The sequence below is a fragment of the Zootoca vivipara genome, chromosome 12 (assembly GCF_965207765.1).
Source record: "Zootoca vivipara chromosome 12, rZooViv2.hap1.1, whole genome shotgun sequence".
Lineage (NCBI taxonomy): Eukaryota > Metazoa > Chordata > Lepidosauria > Squamata > Lacertidae > Zootoca > Zootoca vivipara.
The window spans coordinates 51,130,610-51,149,247 of record NC_142595.1 but is presented as its reverse complement, the minus strand read 5'-3'; the positions used below and the strand labels follow the sequence as shown (position 1 = coordinate 51,149,247).

Genomic DNA, 18,638 nt, shown 5'->3' with positions numbered 1-18,638 from the left:
ACAATGCTGTCAGAGATTTGGGGTAAACCTTAGAAATTAATAATGCCAGGATTTGGGGGTTCTTTGTGATATGCAGGGAGAATATAAGCTGCAAGGGGATTCCTGGGCTGGCTAGATCAGTTGTGTCCAAACTTTTTTCAAAGAGGGCCAGATTTGATGAAGTGAAGGGCCGTGGGGGGCGACCAAAGGGCCAACCAATGTTATTGACCTTTTTTTAGGACTGAAGCTTTTTTTTAGGGTTGTTGAGCTTCTTTTAGGATTGAAGTTGTTGAGGGTTTTTTTAGGATTTTATCCCAGGAAATAAACTGCCTCAGGGGCTGGATTAGGCCCCCACCCACCCAACAGACTTTGAAACATGCCTGCACTAGATACAGTAGGCTGGCTGGCTGGCTGAAGGAAGAGCAGAGCTGTTAGCATTATAGAGAGCCATTGAGGGTCCTCAACAACTTGTCCCAGGTGTGACCAGAGACTGGAGATTTGGAAGGTTGCCAGGGTAACTACTCTGGAAGAGGCAAGGGCCTTCTGGGAAGAAGAAAGGGGAGTTCGTTCTTGGCGAGGGTGAAGGACAGACTGCCTGCACTGCTGTGGACCATGCTGTAAGATGTGCACGACATTCTCCGCCATGTCCTCTATTCTCAAAAGGGACACAGACCCTGTGTGGGTGCCTGAGATTCCATGTGATTTTGCCATGGCTTGGCAGAGAGAGGGACAGGTGCCAGGCTTTTGTAAAAAAAAAACCACACTTTTAAAGCAGCTCCCAGAAATCTTTGGGGTGGGGTGGGGATGTCCTTTGGGGGTGCTGTAAAAGGTATGCATATACCCAGATGCAGCTTAATGTAAGTCAGCCTTGGAGATAGTGTGTTTTGTGAACTAGAAGCCCTGCTACATGGGGCAGGTTGCTCAGTGGGACAGAAATGCACTCAGCCCGTGTTCAAAGGAGGTCCCTCCCTCTCTTTGAGTCACACAGTCCATCCACACACATCCCATTGTTAGCTACCTGAGCCAGTTGACCCACTCTGCCTAACGCTAGGGCTGGTTCTACAGATGCAGTGTGTATGTCATTATCCCACAAGGTCCTTATTTAGATTTCCAACCCATCCCCAACCTCTCTGGGTATAACATTCAATATCATGCACAAGATGTCACTTAACTGGCAAAGAGACAGACCCCTGCCTGCAAGTAACTTACACTCTACATTTGCTCAGTCTGCAATCTCATACCCTAAACAAGCCACCTGTGCTTGCTGGGGCTGATGGGAGTTCAAAACATCTGAAGGGTGACAGAATGGCAAAGCCTAGCCTAAAGTTACCCCACAAGTAAGCCTAAGCATGTGCAACCAAAGGCGTCTTCAGAAAACATACGGTATCTATTGAGTATTCATCCTGATTTGCTTGCCCAAATTTATACTGCAGTTAGATGATATCTGGTCTTAACTGAGCATTTATTATTTCTTTGCAAACAGGTTATATGACAATGAGCACTCGTGCTGATTGGGGTGTTTGGACATCTTCCCGTTAAGTCATTTGTGCACCCTAGCTTTTACAATGCATTTTCCGGTCACTTTCCAAAACTGCAACAAGTTCCAATTCTATTTAAAAGTCTTTAAAAGTCAATTTGCCATGCTGGGTCAAGAGAGCCTTTGAGTCAACTTTAAAATATGCAAGCCTAAACTTCTGGTAATATGCACTTGAATCCCTCCTGTGAAATACTGACACCCTGGAGGCACCCTGAGACAACTGTGTATTCCTTCCCCTTCATTCCCTGCCTCCTCACCAGCTGTTTATTTTCCCTACAGTGAATTTTCTTTTGTAGGCTCCGTTGGACAGAGGCTTGATGTCTTGGGACACTGTAAAGTGTCATGGGCACAGCTGGCATAAAATAAATAAATCCCAGCATACTAAGCCTTTATTCTGTGCCCCACCATGACCACCTTCAATGCCAACTGACAACAGTTACCCCACAATGAATTAATAGGAACACCAAGCTGGAAAAGACCCAGTGGGGTGTAGTGGTTGGAGCATCAGACACAGTTCCAGGCCCCACTCAGCCATGCAGCTGACCTCGGGCCAGCCACAGTTTCTCAGTCTAACTGGATTGTCGTGAGGATAAAATGGAGGGGTGGAGGAGAACTATGTATGCAGCCTTGAGCTCCTTGGAGGAAAGGTGAGATATAAATGTAATAAATAGGAAATGAAATACCCACACATCACATTTGGGTCCCAATTTAGCCTCATGCCTATGGAACTACCTTTCCCCTCCCCTGCAGATTAGCCAGGCATACAAAGCTGAAGCCTCACCCCTGGTTCCTAAATGAGGGAATTCTGCAAGAAAAGGATGAAAGTGGGAGGTAACTGGGTTTCAAATACTGTGAAATGGGAATTGTAACCTGTCCAAGATTTTACTAGTCCAGCTGGAGTGTATGTATATGTTCAACACATTTGCTTTTTCAGTTACTTAGCACTGTGGCGATTACGCATACCACTGAATTTTTGGTATTAGGTTTATTGTTTGGAAATTGGTATTATATTGATTTGAATTTATTGTTCATCATTTTCTTAGATGGCTGTTACAGGGAGTTTTTTTAAAAAAAACAACAGCATAGAGAATATGTATTGACGTTAGGATTGATGTTATATGCTCAAACTGCCTTGCTCTGGTACACAACCTGGTCCCTGAATTCAGCACAAGCTGATGTTTCCAAACCATCTTCAGAGGCAACCCTATGTCCAACGAACACATTGCAGTAATCTAACTTAAATGAGACCAGAGCGTAGACAACAGAAGTTAGACTAACCCAGACAAGATAGGGGTGAAGCTGGGCCACCAGCCATAGTGGATGGAAGGCACTCTGTGCCACCAGAAGATCAAATGACAGCGAAGGATCTAGAAGGACCCCCCCAAGCTACATACTTGCTCCTTCAGAGAGAGTGTATCCCCCCTCAAGAGCAGGCCACCTCCCATCCATCCAGTCTAGGAAACAGCCCACTAATAGTACCTCAGTCTGGATTGAGCTTCAGTTTATTGGCTCTCCTCCAGTCCATTACTGAGGAAAGACATCAGTCCAGCACATCCACTCCCACACCTGCAGATGTAAAGGAGAAGCAGAGCTGTGTGTCTGCAGAATATTTCTGACAACATACTCCAAAACTCCGGAGGACTCCACTCAGCAGTTTCATGTAGATGTTCAATAGCATGTGGGATAAGATTAAACCCTTAGGAATCCCACATTGAAGGCTCCACAGGGTCAAAGAGCACTCCTCAAGCATCAGCCTCTGGAAATGACCATCCAAGTAGGACTGGAACTGCTGCAAAGCAGTGCTACCCATCCCCAACTCATTGAAAACTGCTATTGAAAACTGCTAAGAGGCTGAGGAGAATTGGGACACAATTCCCCTGTCTCTCCCCTGACATAAGTCATCATTCAGAGCGACCAAAGCAGTTTTTGTGCCTGAACTCTGATTAAAATGGATCTAGAAGACCAGTTTCCTCCGAGAGTACCTGGATGAGGTTTGCAACCAGCCACGGAAGAACCTTGCCCAAGAAGGGGAGAATGGCAACTGACCAGTAATTACTTGGATTTTCCAAACCCAGAGAAGGTTTCTTAAGGAGTCGTTAAATCATTGCCTCCTTCAGGCAGGCAGGGACCATCATCTCTCACAAGGAGGCATTGACCACCTCCCTGGCCCAGCTGTCCCCTCCCTGCTAGTTTTTATCAGCCAAGAGGGGCAAAAGCCAGAGTGCAAGCAGTTACCCTGACTGATCCAAGCACGTTGTCTAGAGCCACGAGCCTTACAAACTGAAACTCATCTAACAGAACAGAACTAGATAGTACTCTGGACACCCCTGTTTAAACTCACTCTGTCAGTCTTAAAGAAGGTAATGAAATGCCTGGTTTTGTTTGAGATGCTCAGATGAGTGTTTCCAGCACCCCCCACCCCATTTTAAAATTGTTTATGCAGAGAACTGATATCACTGTGTATTGTGGGTTCACGTACTTTTAATAATGTGTCAGGTGCTAAGGGAGTTCATAGATGAGCAAAGCGGGGTGTTGAAAATGTTAGAACACATCATTTAAAAGAAGAAAAAAACCGCGAACAAGCAGCAAAGCATTTCCACCACTATCTGCCCCTTGCACCTTCCTATCAAGCAACCAACCCCCTCCTTCTCAAACTGCCAGCTGGCCTTGCCTACAGATAAAACCTTGCAGACAACGCCTTGGCCAGTTTAATCAGAAATATTCGCATCCGCAATAGGATTAGAACAGCAGATGCCACCGAAAAGAAAAAAAAGAGACAATGTGTGTGTGTAAGACAGCAAAATTTAATGCTAACTGGACCAGTGCCAAGTGCCAATGTAAATTCTCCTTACCCTATTCTCTTATTGCCTACCAATCTCTAGTAATGTTTTTCCCCCCAAATAGAAGATTATTGTGTTCTTATCTTTTTAGTATTTTCCATTATGGAGAAGGGAAGTAGCTCCCTCAAACAATCACCTATTTTTGGAAAACCAAAAGTGCTTCTTTACGTTCATACAAACATTCAAATTCCGGTGAAAATAATTAAGATCTCATTTACCCCCTCAAAGTGAACATATGAAGCTGTGTTAGACTGAATCAGACCAACTGGTCCAGCTAGCTCAATATTCTCTACTCTGACTAGCAGTTCAAAGAATCATGAAGGTACCCCAAGGGTCATCTAGTCCAACCACCTGCAATGCAAGAATCTCAACTAAGGCATCCATGACAGATGGCCATCCGACCTCTGCTTAAAAACCTCCAAGGAAAGAGAGTCCACAACCTCCTGAGGGAGTCAAAACAGCTCTTACCATCAGAAAGTTCACCTAACACTTACCTTGTACAACCCACATTTTAGAAGCTTCCTCGCAAGAATATCATGGGGGACTATGTTGAAAACCTTACTGAAGTCAAGATAAACTATGTCCACAGCATTCCCCTGATCCACAAAGCTTATAACTCCATCAAAAAAAGAAATGAGATTCGTCTGGCATGACTTGTTTTTGAGAAACCCACACTGGCTCTTAGTAATCACAGCATCCTTTTCTTAGTGCTCACAGACCGTTGAATTATCTGTTCTAGGACCTTTCCTAGTATCAAAGTCAAGCTCACCGGTTGCTACGTAGTTACCTGGCTCTTCTTTTTCCCTCTTTTTGAAGATGGAGACAACATTTGTGTGTCTCCAGTCTGCAGGCACCTCCCCTATTCTCCAAGAATTCTCAAAAAAATATAGACAGAAGCTCTGAGATTACACCTGCAAGGTTCATTAATACTCCTGGGTGCAGCTCATCAGGCCTGGAGATTTGAATTAATTTAAAATAGCAAGGTGTTCCCTTACCACCTCTTTTCCTATCTTGGGCTGCAGTTCCCTCCTTACATCATTTATTCTGTTATCACCAGGTTGGGAATTGGTTTCCTTTTGGGTAAAAACAAAGGCAAAGTAGGTGTTGAGCAGCTCTGCTTTTCCGCATTTCTCCACCTTCTCCACTTAGGGAACCTACCACTTGCTTGTTCCTCCTCTTGCTTTGAACATAGACAAAGAAACCTTTTATTATTATTTTTTAATCTCTCTTGCAAGTCTGAGCTCATTCTGAGCTTTAGCCCGCCTGACATTCACCCTGCAACTGTTGGCTACTCATGTATACTCCTCCTTTGCGATTTCCCCTTTCTTCCATTTCTTATACATGCCCTTCTTAAATCTCAGCTCATCTGTAAGCTCCTTATGCAGCCACACTGGTTTCTTTAGATGCCTCCCACTTTTCCTTCTTGTTGGAACTGTATGCATTTGGGCCTTCAATGTTTCACCCTTAATAAACTCTCATCCATCTTGGACTCCCTTCTCTTTGAGAATTTCTGACCATGAGATCTCACCCAGTATCTCCTTAAACTTTTTGAAATTGGCTTTCTTAAAGTCCAGGGTGCATGTCTGGCTGCACTCAGCTTTCCCTTGCTTCTGTATCTTGAAGTCCAGGAGAACATGATCACTTCCTTCCAAGTTTCTGAGTACTTCCACTTCGTTGATCAGTTCCTCTCTGTTGGTGAAGACCAGCTTCAAGACAGATGACCCCCTTGTTGCTTCTTCCATCTTCTGGGAAATGAAATTGTCAGCAAGGCAATGGAGGAACTTGTTGGACCTTACATTCTTGGCAGAGTTTGAGTTCCAACAGATATCAGGGAAGTTGAAGTCTCCCATGAGTACTGTATCCCTCCTTTTAGAATGTTTGGTAATCTGCTCTAGGAGGGCATCATCCAAGTCTTCAGTCTGGCTTGGTGGTCTATAGAGACACCCACAGTAAGGTCACTGTTGCTTTTCTATCCTACATTTTTGACCCATATACTTTCAATCTGCCTTCTATGCTCCAGGCCATGGATTTCTTCACAAGTGTACACATCCTTTACATATAATCCTCCTCCCTTCCTGCTGCGTCTGTTTCTTTTGAACAGATTTTACCCGCCAATTCCTACATTCCAGTCATGAGTCTCATCCCACCAGGTTTCAGTAATGCCAACAGATCATATTTGCCATCCTGTATTAAAATCTCCAATTCATCTTGCTTGTCTCCCATACTCTGTGCATTTGCATAGAGACAACTGAAACCATGAGTCATTTCCTCCAGCTGATTCCTTCATGTAGTTTCTTGCCCTTTTGCAGGTTTCTGGAGCACCACCTCAGTTTCCTCTGAATGAAGCTATCCCCAGTACCCTGGTTTCCCCTATTTTAAGACGTAGTCATAAAATAAGCCATAGCAGGATTTTTAAGCATTCAAGGAATATAAGCCATACCCCCAAAATAAGATATAGTGATAGGCTCAGCGGCAATGCCGGCCACAGCAGGAGGGTGAGGAAAAAGTAAGACGCCCCCTGAAAATAAGCCATAGTGTGTGTTTTTCTGAGGAAAAATAAATAAATATAAGACAGTGTCTTATTTTCAGAGAAACACAGTACCAGGTGTTCTTCTGTCATTTGTAATGTTGTTTTGCTCCCCATCAGCATCTAGTTTAAAGTTCTCCTGATCAGGTTCACAAGACTCTTAGCAAACACATTCTTGCCAACTGCTGTGAGCTGTAGCCCATCTTTTTCTAGAAGTCCTTCCTCAAGGAAGCAGAGACCATGATCCAAGAAGCCAACCCCTTCCTGACAACAACACCTGCACAGCCAGTGGTTTACTTCCAGTATTTTCCTCTCTCCCTGGGCCATGACTTTCAACAGTAAGGAATGATGAAAAGATCACCTGTGCCCCAAGGCTCTTCAGCTTCCTGCTCAGAGTCTCATAGTCCCTAGCTATATGTTGAAGGCTCTGTGGGGCAGTATTGTTTATCCCCACATGAATCAGAAGGAAGGGGTTGTGGTCGGTGGGCTTTATAAGACTGGGCAACTTCTCCATCACATTGTGAATCTTTGGCACCTGGAAGACATGATCTTAGAGGGAGAGCATTAACTTGGGATCTTTTGAGTGCAGAGTTGCTGCTCTAACATGTAGGCCACTGTCACACCATCCATTTAAAGCACTATAATGCCGCTTCATTGCTTCCCCCAAAGAATTCTGGGAACTTTAGCTTGTTATGGGTCCTGAGAGCTGTTAGGAGACCCCTATTCCCATTCTCACAGCTCCAATTGCAAGAGTTCCCTGCAGGAGGGATTGACTGTTGAATCACTTTGAAAATTGTAGCTTTGTGAGGAGAAAAACTCTCAGTACCATAGCAAACTACAGGTCCCAGAATGCTTTCAGACAAAACTGTGACTGTTGAAAGTGGTATCATAGTGCTTTAAATGTAACATCTGAACGTGGCCAGCCTGTCCCCAAATCTGGGAATAGCATAACCCAATCACCCCACAAAGATTACAGGAAATCCCAAATCTTTCCTCTGATTCACATTCACTGTGGTGTGAGCACACACACACACACACACACACACACACACACACACACACACACACTACAACTGTGTGGTCCTTTACTGAAAATGGTTTTTTTTTCAAAACGGGAGGGAAAAGGGTATGGAGACGGAGGTAGGATGGATGAAATAAGGGCTTTGCTGCTTTGCAGTGTAAATGTCCTAATACTGTATATTCTTTCAAAACCATTTGGGGAGTGGGGACTCCCCATTCAGAATTATACATTTCAGCCTCTCCAAAGTGCCAGACTATGTCTCCCTAATTAGAAGATTGTTAAAAGATGCAGCTGTCCCATATAAATATGAAGAGGTTCTTTCTGTGTGTGATGGCAGGACGTACATATTGATTGAACGCCTGTGGGGTGATTTGGGAGGGGACATTGGTGGCGGTCCTTTGTCACTGAAGCATGTCAAAAAGAGCTTTGATAAACAGTGTGGGTGAATCTGTCCGGCCAAGATGTCCTAGCAACAGTCCTGCAGGGGGCACCAGATGCCCACTTTCAACAAGCTTCTGTCCTCCTGTGATGACAGATCAGAGTCCAAATTCGCTGGGGTTCTTGCAGGCCTGGAAAAGCAGTAAAGATTTCACTGGTGCCAACTGTCTCCTAGGCCAGCCTTCTGCTTGGCTTGGAGCCCTCTTACAAGCTCAGCCCCTCTGTGCCCAAACCAGTTTGGCCTTCTTTCATAGGAACATACTAGGCAGTTGCCTGCTCCTGAGTCTCAGACCACGGACGCATTCACACCCTATAAAGTACAGTACTATGATACCACTTTAAATAGTCATGACTTCCCCCAATGAATTCTGGGAGCCGCAATTTCTTAAAGGTGCAGAAAGTTGTTAGGAGACCCCTTGTTTCCACAGAGCTACAATTCTCAGAGTTGCCTGGGAAGAGAGACTGTTAAACCATTCTGCGAATTGTAGCTCCGTGAGGGGAATCAGAAGGGGTGGTGGTCTTCTAACAACTCTCAGCATCTTTAACAAACTGCAAGCTCCCAGAATTTATTGGGGGAAGCCATGACCATGTAAAGTGGTATCACAATGCTTTATATGTATGGTGTGAACGTGGCCCATTGTTGCTCATATATATTGTCTGCATGGACAGGCAAGCACCTGTTCAGGGTTCCAGGTAGGGGACAGTCAGGTACACTTGCCCCGGGCCTCAGAGGGCTAACCTGGCCAGGGGCCCACCAGGGACCAGCTGCTTTTTTGTTTGAGTTTATAACTTTATTCTAAGAAGACTCCTGCCCCAGGCTTCAGATGAGATCTGCATTGCCCTGGCTCCATATGAACAGTAGCTGAACATGGGTCAGTTGATTGACACAGTCTGCCCTCTCAAGCCACAGAACATCCCATACACCAGGGGGCGCTATGTAGTAGAAATCAGAAATACTAGTGGTGCTGAAGTAATGGTAATTCCTGCGTGATTAGCACCCTCTAGTGGGCATCCTATGCCTTTTAAGAGCATATCTCAGCATTGGTGATTCTAAGACACACACACACCCCAAAAAAACACACATTTGCTTCATAAAGTTTCCATTTGTAGTGCAGAATCAAGGAGGATCACAGCAGCTACTACCCCGATTTTTTTTAAAAAAAAACCTGAAGCCTATGCTCAGTCAGTAGAGCATGAGACTCTTAATCTCAGGTAGGTCTGCCATATGTCCAGGATTTCAAAGGTGGAATTGACATCCAGGGGGAATTTCCGAAATGTGGCGCTTTGTCCTGGATCTTAGTCTTGGTTTTAACTTTTTGAAATACGGCAGCCCTATCAAAAGGTCATGGGATCAAAATCCACTTTGGGCCAAATATTCTTGCATTACAGGGGGTTGGACTAGAAAACCCTGGTTGTCCTTTTCAACTCTACAATTCTATGATTACAGAACTGAGCCCAGACCCTATAAACAGGCTGTTTTCAGGGGAAGGAAAAAAAATTCCTTCCAGCAACACCTTACCAAAATAAAAGCTCATACCAAAATAAAAACTTAGTTGGTCTTTATGGTGCTGCTGGAAGGAATTTTTTTATTTTGTTCAGGGGAAGGAGTGAGGCCCTGATTAGGTCTTGGCCTTTACATTTCAGAAACTTTCGTCTCACAGACTGATTCTGTTTCCTGCTGTTTTATTCACTTTGCAGGGAAGTAGGAGAGAACAGCAATTCTGAGAATGTGCAAAGAGTCCTCGGCTCATCAATGGGTAAATACTGCCAACTGTATACCAGGCTACAATTCCAAAACATCTTGAGGGCAACAAGTTGGGGAAGGGTGCTCCATAGCTATTGGATTTGGGCAACTAGCGTATTTAAATTAAGAGCAGGGGGAAGGGAGAATTAGCAACCTATTCACTCCTTCCAGTGTCCTTCCTCCCTGAAGCTGAAATGGCTGGACGTGGTCTGCGTGGGCTATGCTAAGATCATTAATCCTTGGTGTTAATCAGAGATTCTCCCCAGCCCTTTCCCTGTATAGATGAGAGACGGCTACACCCCCCTCCTCCAGCTGAGTAGGCCACAGAGACACAGCTGTTTCTCCTACACACACACACACACACACACACACACACACACACACACACACACACACCAGACCCAAAGTACACTGTCCTGGTATCAAACACACAATCTGCCACACATTACAATTTAAAGGATCTTTTCTTCTATGTACAAAGAGTCCCACAATACTATAAGTACACAAGAAGAGCCCAGCTGCTGGATCAGGCCAATGGTCCAACTAATCCAGCATCCTGTTCTCACAGTGGCCAACCGGATGCCTGTGGGAAGCTTTCATTCAAGACCTGTGCAGCAGCAGCACTCTTCCCACTTGCGATCCTCAGCAACTGGTATTCAGAGGTGTACTGTCTCTGACAGTGAAGGGAGGACACAGCCATTGTGGCTAGTAGCCATAGTAGCCAGCATAACTTAACCAGCAATCATATTAGGAACATAAAATGAGCCTGGCAACTGGATTAGGCCAAAGGGGAACCCATCTAGTCCGGCATCCTTGTCTCACTGTGGCCAACCAGGTGCCCCAAAGGGAAGCCTGCAAGCAGGACCTGAGCGGAACAGCAGCACTCTCCCCACTTGTGATCCCCAGCACAACACAGAAGCAACACAGAAAAACAAAAACAAAAACCCCAACAGCTGTCAAAACATGTTGCATGAGCACCCCAAAACATTCAAATTAAGATTATAGGAAGCTGCCTTATACCAGGCGAAACAATTCATCCCTCTAGCCCAGTACTCTCTGCTCTGACCACTAGTGGCTTCCCAGAATCTCAAGCAGTAAAACAGCCAGCATGGCATTGTGATTAGAGTATTCCAATCCCCACTCAGCCATGAAGCTCACCAGGTAACCTTGGGCCAGTCACATACTCTCAGCACAGCCTACTTCACAGGGTTGTTGCGAGGATACAATGGGAAGAACCATGTAAGTCACCTTGAGTTCCATGGAGGAAAGGTAGTGGAGAAGAAGAACTCTCCCATTGTTTGCCACCTGCTCCTTTTAATGAGAAGTGCTGCTGGGATTGAAGCTAAGGTCTTCTCTTGCATGCAAAACACTTGTTCTGCCATGGAGCTGGGGCTTTTCGCATAAGAATTCACAAAGACACATCTCCACAAATTATAACATTAGGCCCCAAGGGAGTGCATTCGCCTATTTGGGTCTCAGGCACCAAGTGTTGGTGAGTGGCTCACAAAGCGACACAATGAGGTTCACAGACCTTAATTCCTAGGCCTCAAGCTCAGCCTGATGAGATAGACCAACCTTCGCCAGCCTGGTGCTCTCAAGATGTTTTGGACTACAACTCCCAACAGCCCCAGTCAGCCGATAGGAGCTGAAGTCCCAAACATCTGAAGGGCACCATGTTGGTGAAGTCTCAGGTAGGCTGTTAATAAAGTACGATACATAATTTAAGGTCAACGTCCCTTGACTTGACATGAGGAGAGCTCTCTGCCAAAGGTAACGGGGGGACGGCCACATGGTGGAAGGGGATAAGCAAGCCCCCACGTGTCATGGTTCGGGTCAGCCCCGTCATCCGTGCAAGAGAGTCAGGTTAAGCTCGGTTGTCCTTGTTAGTGGATTTGGGATTAAAGCGAGAACATAAAACAGCATTAAAGCTGCATGGAAGGAAAACAATCCCGAGCTGTAAGCAAAAAAAAAAAATGGAGACGCTTATGTTTATTTGAAAACAGAAGTCCACTCTTGGGCTCACATGGGAGGACTTTGCAATGAGTCAGGCCCACAATGGCCCTAACTCAGTTTGGCCTACACTGGAAGGCAGTTGTTCTCCAGGATTTCAGGCATGAGCTTTGCTCAGTGCTACCAGGAGATCCTGCCAAGGGCTGAACCTTGCAAAGCGGGTGCCCTCTCATGAAGACACAGTCTCTCCCTGCCGGGTCTCCCTTAATGCAGAGTTGATGAGCCTGTGCCTTTCCAGATGTTCCCAGATTACAATTCTCACAATCCCTGACAACTGGCCATGCTGGATGGGGCTGATGGGAGTTGTAGTCCAACAACATCAGGAGTGCCACACATAGCTGCCAAGTTATCCCTTTTTTAAAGGGATTTTCCCTTATGCTGAATAGGCTTCCTCACGAGAAAGTCCCTTGCCACTTAAATAAAAGAATGGGCAGGAAAGTGTGTGGAAGGGCACACACACGAAACACTGAACATTAATGACCCTACAGAGGAAAAGAGAGAGACTCATACATGCACTACATGCAACAGGTCTAAATTCTAACGACTAGGCCAGGCTTCCTCAACCTGGTGCCATCCAGATGTTTTGGAGTCGGACTACAACTCCCATCAGTTGTGCTGGTTAGGGCTGATGGGGGGTAGTAGCACAAAATATCTGGATGGCACCAGCCTAGCCTGATCATGTGGTAAGCCAAAGAGCCTCCTCAAGTGAACTGGGAACATATTGGGCACACACCCTCCATTAGCGTACCGGTACTTTAAAACTGGGGCAGGGGAATCTGTGTCCCTCTAGATATTGCAGGACTACAACTCCCATAACCTCTGATGATAGGCCATGCTGGCTGAGGCTGATGGAGTCCAATATTGAGCGGGGCACAGGTTCTTCACCTGGCTTTAAAAAGGGCAAGATACTGATGGGATTTTATATACAGATAGGCATCAGATTTGAAAAGCAGCAGATCAAATGTCCTTCAAAACCAAGTATGTAAAAAAGAAGGATAAAAGGTGGGTTATGTCATTTAACACTGGAGCATTATGAACATTTTACAGAAGCCATTTTACAGAAGTGAAGCAAAATCTACCATCTGACAAAAAAATTACTTTTGCATTTTTAAAAGATGTCCCAGTCAGGACGGTTAAAATATTTGCCTATTATTGCAAACTATTATACTTCTAGTTAGAATGAGAAATATTCAGTTGCCCTTCCTCTGGAAGGCAAAAAATTAAGTACCCATTGTAAGAAGATGGAAGCCTTACAAAAAAATAATAATTCACACACACTCACCCCACTTGTATATATACACTTTTATGATTATTATCTATTATGTATTTGGGCATTCAGAACATTTTCTTTCAAGCAAAAGCATACATGTACCACTTATTTGAAAAAAGCTCATGCAGTTTTTAAAAGAAAGTTGAGAGAGGACGTTGAATATCCTCTGAAATGAGTAAGGAAAGAAGAACAATAGAAAACAAACTGATATTTGTATGTGATTAGTCTATCCATCACTTGAGACTATTCAGAATTTTTTTCTGGAAAAAAAGAATAAACATTTTTCACATCTGGGGGGAAAGGTTCACATTCATTAGCTTTGGAGCAAGGACTAAGGGAAGGGCGGGGAGCAGACACTTCATATCATCTATGCACTAGCATCTATCATAACTGTAACATTTGCACCATTCATGAGGACTAGAAAATTGCTTTTGGAAGCAAAACAGAGAGGTGATAAAAAGAGCTGAAACACTAGCAAGGAAAAAGGGACAACCCCTCCCCAATTAACACCATGCAAAGGCAACTGATTCTTATAGCAAATATTCATTAAAAAAAAACCCAAGAGCTTCTAACAGGATGTGAATAACTACTACAGATACACTGTGCATGAATGGGGATTAATATTAATGTAAGTTATTAGACAGATAACAATAATTTAAAGGGTTTGAGTTACAGCACAGCATTTGCATCAAATGTCTATTGTAGGGGTTTCCCTTGACTTAGTCCAGAAAAAGACGTGTACATGAGCCAATGGGGAAACTGAGGCATCCCATACCTATGGTTGTAGGAAATTTAGTCTAGAGGGCTGTTTTGGTGAAAGGATTGGGGTGTAGTGGAGGCTTGGGGGTCCCAAAGTTTCCAGGTATCCTGTGGGGGGGAAAGGGGGTGTTTTATTGTTGGGGGGCAGTCATGGTAAGAGTAAACAGGTGATTCTAGAGGAAGGGATAAAATCCACTGTAACACTCCCCCCCAAAAAAACTTTTTCTCCAGGGGTAGGGTAAGAGAGACCACTGTGTTGTTACTGAGCAGGAGATTTTAAGACGTCATGATGGTTTGAATGGGGTGGGGAGACGGAAGAGCTGTACCTCTATGTTGGGAGCCTCCAACATTTTTTTTGGGCGGGGGGGGGGGGTGTCAGAGAATTTGGCAATAGCCTTGAATGGGCGAGTACTATATTGGTGTAGGAGGGATGTGAAGGCCAAGAATTTGTAATATACGGAATGGGACAAGACCAGAATTTGCTATTTTGGGGGGGGGGAGTGTACCAAGGAGGAAATAGCAGAGCTTAGGGAGACAAATAGGGGGGGAGGGGGGGCAATCAGATGGTGTTTGGTGTCAGGAGACAAACAGAGCAATACTCTGGAATTTGAGGGGGCCAAAGTGGCTGGGATATGGGGAAGATTGTGCCATTAATGATGTCAGGGGCTGCTGTTTTTTTGGGGGGGGCACATGAAGCCTTGAATATTTGGGGTGGGGGTGGGGTCAGTATTTGGATTTGTGCCTAGCAACAAACCCACCCACCCACCATCTCGCTACAAAAACACACACACCTTTTCAGGTTAAGGACCATAGATAATATATTTTGGGGAAAGGTCTGTCTCTTGGCAGCCTCCTGGATGTTGAATAAGACATCTGTGTCACCCTCCCCGGCACCAACACCACCCCGCAATGCATTCCCTCTCTCTTCTGAACCTGTTGCTGTGGGGCTGGAGGAAAAGAAGGGGTTAAAGATAGGGGTGGCTCTGACTTGCTTAGGGGCTGGTGGAAGGAGGGGGGGTTTCATAAAGATAGAAGAGGTGACACCTACCACACAGAGACACATGGAAGAGAGCCTGTTCTTCGTCTTCATGGGGGTGTGGGGGGTGGAGATGGGGAAGCTGAGTGTGGGGGCTGCCAGAGAGAGGAGGTGGGGGCTTGATCCTCACGACTAGACGGAGGGAGGAAACTGAAAGGGCGAAGGAGGGAGGAGAGGATGTGCAGGGCGGGGGGATATAAGCAGAATGGTAAAAAGAGGGCTGTGATTAGAGGATTGATGCAGTGAGCAAGGGAGAGAGAGAGAGAGGAGAGGAGTGTGCAAGAAAAGGATGTGGGGAGTCTGAGTGAGGGATGCGGTGTGGGTGTGAGACAGTCGCAGGATTTGTGTGTGTGAGAGAGAGAGTGTGTCCAGGATGCTGCGTTTTGCGGGGGTGGGGGGGTGTTGAAGGAAAAGGATGCTCCAGTTGTGAGTGTCCAATTGATGCAGAAGGAGATGGGGAGGGCTGGCTGGCTGGAAGGAAGAAGGATGTTCTGGTGTGTGCAATGCAAAAGTATGGTGTGGTGTGTGTGTGTGTGTGTGTGTGTGAGAGAGAGAGAGAGAGAGAGAGAGAGAGAGAGATACCCCATTGCAGTATTCCCAGAAGGGGAATGCAGGGGTGTTGATGTGGGGGTGATGCATGTGCGCGCGCCAGGACTTTGCATGGGGATGTGGGAAGCAAAGTGACTGGTATGAGTGTGTCACCAAAAAGTCAATGCAGTTGTTAGGAGAATGCAGCTGAAATTGTGTGTGTGTGTGCGCGCGCGCAAGGCAGGGAAGGAGGGAGGGAAGGAGGAGGAAAGAAAGACCATTGCAGTGTTCAGAATGCTCAAGCACTATGCAAGGAATGCTCACAAACTGAATCATCAAAGCTATGAGCGTGGAGCTGAAACAGAAACACCCTGAGAAATGGTGTGTGTGTGTGTGTGAGAGAGAGAGAGAGAGAGAGAGAGAGAGAGAGAGAGAGCGCGCACATGTGCAAGAAAGGGACAGGGAAGTGCAAAGTTGAGACATGCCACACGGCTGGGGATGTGCACGTGTATATTTTGCACATATCATTATCACTCAGTGGTTGACTTGCAGTCGAATTGTGAACAGCCAAAAACTGCTTGTGGCGGGGGTCATAAGGATGCAAATACACCCACCACCTGTGACATCTGAGTTGTGACAACTGCTTCACATGTGCCAGTCCTCTCTCAACGTGTCAGTCACATAGTTGATTAACATGCATGTGCTCTTATGGAGAAAGCATGAAAGAGCATGTGAATGAATGAGAATCACACACACAGTGCAATGGTGAAGTACTACTGAATATATCATGTATGTACATGCAAGCACATGTGTGAGAGGGACAGCTGACTGCAAATACAATGATGCAGTGCAAAGGTGTTCAATAACATTATTGTGAGCATACACATACGTAGCACATATGCACCAATCCTGTGTTTTACTGTCTCCACAGAGCACAAGACTGCCCCTAATTCCAATAGGTCCAAACTGCTAAACCAGAGTTTAGAGAAAAGGCGACTAAGAGGTGACATAATAGAAGCTTATAAAATTCTGCCTGGCCTGGAGAAAGTGGAGAGAGAAAAGTCCCTCCCCTCTCATAACACTAGAACCCAGGAATATCCAATGTTGGAAGATTCAGGATGGGCAAAAGTACTTTTTCATGCAGCACCAAGAACTCGCTCCCACAAGAGGTAGTGATGGCCACCAACTTGGATGGCTTTAAGAGAAGATCAAACAAATTAATGGAGACAGCAATTGATGGCTACTAGCCATGATGGCTGTGCTCTGCCTCACTAGTCAGAGGCAATAATGATTATTTAATTTCTATACCACTTAATGGGGTGCATTAGTGGAGGGGTAGGACCTCTGATGAGGAACATGTTATGCTCTTTCTGGGGTAGTTTGACCACCTTTGGTCTCCACCCTGCACTCGGTTCTCACCTGTGGCTCCTAGAAGCTGTCAGCATGCAAAAGTGGCTACATCCCAGGAATGGCTTTTGACTGGCTAGCTAAACCATGTGAGGGTAGCCAATGAGATTCAAGCCTTTGGTGAGTTAGGGACTTCCCCTGCATGTGAAGACAGGCTCTGGCAGATTGAGCAGATGAGACCAAGAGTGAGTCTCAATGGTCAAGAAGAAAGAAAACACTGATCCTCAACCTCTGCCTCCTTACACTATATCTTCAGGAAAAGAAAATCTTCAGAAGTAAACCCTACACAAATCTACACATTTGGGTGGCAGTTGGATGGTGCCTTGTATGCCTTCTTCCGGCACCTCCTGCAGCTAAGCTGGCACCAAATGTCTTGCTCTGCTTTCCTTTGGACCACATAAGTGAGGCCGAGAGCGGGCAACCCAGGACCTCCTTACACATTGCGCCCCGGAGAGGTCATTTAAGTGCTGCTAATGCATCAGTTTGACTTCACCCTCAGAGGTGCACTCCATTGTCTCTGGAGACAGATGCCAATTAAAAAAAAAAAGCCTGAATATAGTTAAAATATCTCTAAGCAGTATACAGAAAACTGAAGCAACCACAGACAACTTGAACAAAATATTACAAAAATATACAGTTACCTATAAAAATGTTACATTAAAACCAAGTTACTAATACAGTATATAAATCAATGTGCTTCCAAATACCAGTTGCTAGAAACCACAGGAGGGGAGAGTGCTCTGGGACTCAGGTCCTACTTGCGGGTTTCCTACAGGCATCATGTTGGCCACTCTGAGAAGAAGATGGTAGACTAGATGGGCCATTGGTCTGATGCAGTAGCAGGACATGCCATTTTTTGCAAATTTCTTCAGTGAGGGGTCTTAAAAAATATGTCTTTGAGTGTGAGGAATTCAAATCTGCTATTATTTTTGTGACTGGACAACATTTAGCTTGGTAAGTCTATGCTTGATGAAAAAGCACATAAATTGCTTTTGGAAAACCAAATAATTTAGTTTTACCTTCCGAAAATGTCGGGTAATGCTAAATCAAATAAGAAGAAGAATATATAACTGCAAGTACTTCGCAATCATTTTAAATGATTCCTATGTAATTTTACACACATTTTACTTACCAAGCAAAACTAAATTATATTAATTTAATCAAAATATCTTTTGATTCCTCAAGTCATGTTGCAAGTTTTTAGCACCCTTCATTTTTGGGATTTGAAGGTTCAACAATTCAACACGCCCTAACAGCAGTCTCCTCTTATGTTCAAAAGCAATGCAACAGCCTCTTCCTGTGGCCTGCTGGGTACAAGAGCATCCTATTTTGGTAGGCTCAAACAATGTAAGCAAAACCATGCAGTTTCTGGCACCCTTGGAGGGCTACGGCACATGACTGCTGGCAGACAATATTTGGCCCACTTTGCATAACAGGGAGGAGTGTTAAACCAACACGTAATGCACACCATTAGTCTAGCAACACACCAGTTGCTAGAAAAGACCATATCAAAAAAACCTCTTTACTCTCTTGGTCTCTCTC

At 45.0% G+C, this 18,638-nt stretch overlaps 1 protein-coding gene across 2 annotated transcripts in view; it reads right to left on the bottom strand.

Moving 5' to 3' along the window:
• Positions 1-18,638, bottom strand: part of DLG4 (discs large MAGUK scaffold protein 4) — a 130,895-nt gene that overhangs the window by 67,353 nt on the left and 44,904 nt on the right. The window lies entirely within an intron of this gene.